This window comes from Babylonia areolata, chromosome 5, assembly GCF_041734735.1.
Source record: "Babylonia areolata isolate BAREFJ2019XMU chromosome 5, ASM4173473v1, whole genome shotgun sequence".
NCBI classification, from domain to species: Eukaryota; Metazoa; Mollusca; class Gastropoda; order Neogastropoda; family Buccinidae; genus Babylonia; species Babylonia areolata.
The window spans coordinates 43,450,638-43,455,637 of record NC_134880.1 but is presented as its reverse complement, the minus strand read 5'-3'; the positions used below and the strand labels follow the sequence as shown (position 1 = coordinate 43,455,637).

Genomic DNA, 5,000 nt, shown 5'->3' with positions numbered 1-5,000 from the left:
GAGGCATTTATCATAACATTACCGCTAACAGGAATGATTAGTGCTACGTTCCTGCTACCGAATGGCATATAATTCAAGGGTGGGCCATCGGCCATCGGTCATTGACGCATACACTTTTGAAATGACCTATCTATGTGGTATCTAGTCGGTCACTTTACATTCGTTTTTCGTCAAAATCGGTCATGCCGTAAGGGCTTTTGTAGATCTCTCTTATTCTCATGCAAAAAAAATATGGCGATTGCAGTTTCAAACTCTGAAGATATGAATATAATTGTTACTGTTGTTGATCTGCAGTTCGACGTTGAGAAAACGAACATTGTGAAAAACAAACAAATTCAAAACTTGTACCGAGCCAGGGAAGAATGCAAGGTGCGTTTACACAAAGGCATCGTCGCCTGCATGTTGTGAACTGTGGTGGAACTCTTTCTTCTTCTTCTTCTTTTGCGTTCGTGGGCTGCAACTCCCACGTTCACTCGTAATATACGCGAGTGGGCTTTTACGTGTATGACCGTTTTTTAACCCGCCATGTAGGCAGCCATACTCCGCTTTCGGGGGGTGCATGCTGGGTATGTTCTTGTTTCCATAACCCACCGAACGCTGACATGGATTACAGGATATTTAACGTGCGTACTTGATCTTCTGCTTGCGTATACACACGAAGGGGGTTCAGACACTGGCAGGTCTGCACATATGTTGACCTGGGAGATCGTAAAAATCTCCACCCTTTACCCACCAGGCGCCGTCACCGTGATTCGAACCCGGGACCTCCAGACTGAAGGTCCAACGCTTGAACCATTCGGCTATTGTGCCCGTCGTGTGGTGGAACACAGTGCCGGTATATTTTATTTTTTTATTTTTTTTTTTTACTTCGCCGAAAAATCTCCTCCATTCAAACTGAGAATGACTTCATACATGTAGGACATTTCACCGGAAAAAGCCACCATCCGCTTCGTGAAGCAAGCTGCCGAAATGAGCTGCCTAATTTCGAGACAGCCCAGAACAGTTGCAGTCCTGGGCGCAGTTGCCGAGTGGTTAAAGCGTTGGACTTTCAATCTGAGGGTCCCGGGTTCGAATCTTGGAAACGGCGCCTGGGTGCGTAGAGGGTGAAGATTTCTCCGATCTCCCAGGTCAGTCAACATAATGTGCATTCTGTGTTCTTCATGATACAACAAACATTACTGAGCACGTAGTCTGTAGCGTTAAACACACACACACACACACACACACACACACACACACACACACACACACACACACACACACACATATATATATATATATATATATATATATATATATATATATATATATATAAGCTTTGAACTGGTGACTGGGCACACAGAGTCAGTGCATTCTTCACCTGACACTAGTGAAGGAAAATGCGAACTGAAATGTCAGCAGTTAGACTGGACTGCTACACATGATGATTATTGAAAAGTTGGTCTACGGTGCATGTCCGGCTTTTCCGAGAACACGGGTCGTTTTCCAAAACGTATTCCAGCTTCCTCACTTTTCTGGAAAGATCTTTCATTTCTCAGTTGGGATTCCCAGCCATCTCTGACGTCATTTGCTTCTTGTATGTATATTTTAATGTATCTATAATATACATACAAATATATATATATATATATATATATATATATATATATATAGGGCATGCAATGCCAGAACATTATCAACAAGATCATTTGTTCATTCTAAATTATGTTTGTTTTTGTTTTTTTATTTTTTAAATGTACCTTAACGCCTCCTAAAAATACTTCTTTCTTTTGTTAAGTCGCTTGGGGATTATTGAAAATACCTCTGAAAGTTTGCTTCATAGTCCATTTCGGTATGTGCTTTAAATGTGTTTTGTTGTTGTTGTTGTTGTTGGTGGTGGTGGTGGTGGTGGTGTTTTGTTTTTTTGTTTTAAGTCAAGTCGTTGTTCTCTTTTTTTTTCTAAGTCTTCTGTTACTGCTGTTGCTGCTTCTAGTGCTACTGCTACTGTTATTCTGCTACTCTTCTTTCTGCTACTGTTACTGCTGCTACTGTACTGCTATCACGACGACTGCTATCATTACCGCTCTTGCTGCTACTACTACTACTATTACCACCGCGAATTGTCTACTAGCGCAACAAATTATTTACAGCTCACACGTGTAGTCAATAATTACATTTATAAATGTACTGATGCTACTATCATTACAACAACGTCTATATCTAGGCCAGCAACAATTATTGCAACTTCTCTCTCTCTCTCTCTCCTCTCTCTCTCTCTCTCTAATATACAGACTACGAATGGATGCCATAAAAACAAAATAATTATACTTCTAATGTGACTTGCATTTGCGGCAATAAAATTACCCCCCCGTGCATAATTATGATCTATAAATGTGAACAGTTAAATACGTTTTTAACGGCCTCTTTTCGTTTACAGAATCTGCAGTTCCATCTGCTTCCATTAGAAACGTTTTATATTATGATAATCAGCATGTGTTTGAATTAGTTCAGAGTTGAATTAGGAACCCCATTCTCTCTTTAATGTAATTTTAGTGCTTGACCAGTTGGTTTGTTTTATTTTGTTTATATTTTTTATGCCGATTGAGGATAGGGAAACAGAAAGTAATAATGATTTATCTAATGTATGGGTGTGGTGGGCAAGATGCTGGGTTTTTGTCTAGAATCACAATTGTGGATAGACGTTAAACAAAAGAACGAATGAACACACACACACACACACACACACACACACACACACACACACACACTTATGTACACGAAAGTGTGTCTTCACAAGTGACTGAGAACTTTGATGTTTTTGACTTTTTGCATTCATTATCAGTTGTTTCGCTTGTCAGTTTAACGACTTCTCTTTTACGAAGTCCTTTAAGTAATTTCCTGTAATTCTATTTAGATTTTTTTTTGAAATTTCACCCTCATTTCACCCTCATTTCACCCTCATTTGCCCAGTTTCCCCCAACCCTCCATTCATGCACATCTCCCACCCCTTCTAACCGATAATACTCAAATGTATTCATAAATATTTTAACAAAATGTCTTCAGTCACCGATATGTGTGACGGGACATTAAACAAAATTCCTCCTCCTCCTCCTCCTCCACACACACACACACACACACACACACACACACACACGCTTCAGGAAAGTTATGTTGTGATGAATGGGGAATAAGTCCCGAATGCTGACGTGAACACTTCAATGTGGTGGTAGGATTCTTTGTCATTTGAACAAATGTAGTTTTAAAAGAAAATGGGAACAGTAACTAGTGATGATAGTGACTTTTGTTCAGAAGTTAAAGACAGCATCGATCATATTTTCTGTAGATGTGATCACTCTAAACATTTTTGGTAAAAACCTAGATTTGCTCAAAACTGAATGTACAATTTGCTCGATTTCAAAAGTCAATGAACATTTTATCAGACTACTTTTTTTTTTTTTTTTGTACACTGATACAATTGAAAAACAAGTCTTTGATTTACAGATTCTTCAAGGGAAGATGTAAGTCAGATAAATCCCTCCCAAACATTCACTCATTTGAAAATTTTATTATCTCAAGATACAAAATTGAAGAATATGGTCACATTTGATAAAATTCCAAATTCAGAATAGAATTTACAAAATACCTTTGACTGGAAAGAACATGTAAGACACCTTTTTTTTTAATAGTAAAAACTACTGAAACTGTAAATCGTATTAATCTGAAGACTCCAAGGTGTTTTGTGTGATTCAATAACGGTGCCGGCAATTTCAGAATGGTTTATTGTTGAGAGAAGAAAGTGTATACGTTATAACATATGCAAATGATACATTTCAAAACTCACTCCTTACTGTGTACTTGATATCAAGTATGCACAGGCAAGAGCATTCCCTAACTGCGTACCTCTATATATGTTTTGACATTCAAACATTTCCACCACAGCTGGGAATGGACAAAACTGGATGAGTCTCCTCTCCTGCCTTGTTGGCATAGCGTGACCCCCAAGCCAATCTTTGTTTATCAATGTTTATTTCAAGCTAGTTTTGTTTATCACAGTTTAGTTTAAGCTCTTTCTGTTTATCACTGTTTATTTCAAGCTATTTTTATACCAACATGGACTGAGTGATTGCACATGTGACAATGTCCTCTCAGGCTCAAACACGTTGTTCTCGAAAGAGACAAGCAAGTCGTGCTTTCAGCTTACAGGATCAAAGGGGTGGCTTTGACTTGGAAGGGGATGGAGAAAGGAGAGTCATTTTTAGTCCATCAGAAGGAGGGCAATGCGTATTGGACAGTGAAACTGGTGTGAGTAACAGGGGAAGGGGGTGGGGGGGGGGGGGGGGGGGCAGTAGATGCGGCAAGTGACAGGCACTTGGAATGGGGAGGGTGATCGGTACTGGTGAATCTGATGATGATGATGATGAACCACTGGCCTGTTGAAACAGGGGAAGGGTTTGTCTGACTGATGTTACTTTTCCAACAATTCCACCATACACGGGGCAAAACACACAGACAGAAGTTACAGGGCATGACATACACCCCCACCCCCCACCCCCCTCACCACGCTTACAAATCGCCCGGTTGGGAGTGAGTTTTAAGTGAAATGGATGTTTTCTCTTATGATCTGAGTGATGATATACAAATGAGTTGTCTACTTATTCGCGGTACTTATCCTCAAAATAGTTTCATGTTGTCATGCGTGTTTTTTGTTGTTGTTTTTTGTTTGGTTGTTTTTTGTTTTTTGGGTTTTTTTTGTTTGTTTGTATGTTTTGTTTTGTTTGTTTTTTGGGTTGTTTTTTGTTTGTTTTGTTTTGTTTTTTGTTTGTTTTTGCTTTTTCTTTTCTTTTCTTTATTCGAGTTTCGTTTATCCCCCCCCCCTCCCCCCTTTTCTTTCCTTTCATATGTACGTAGTTATGTATATTATTTTCTATGTGTTATCAAAAATGAAAACAAGTTATATAAAAGTGGTTGCTTACTATGCGCTTGTATTGATTCATCAAACAAATGTTGCACTGTGACGCATT

General features: G+C 39.0%; 1 protein-coding gene across 1 annotated transcript in view; it reads right to left on the bottom strand.

Moving 5' to 3' along the window:
* The window catches only part of LOC143282485 (uncharacterized), a 31,659-nt gene that overhangs the window by 25,804 nt on the left and 855 nt on the right, over nt 1-5,000 (bottom strand). The gene's annotated exons all lie outside the window — the stretch shown is intronic.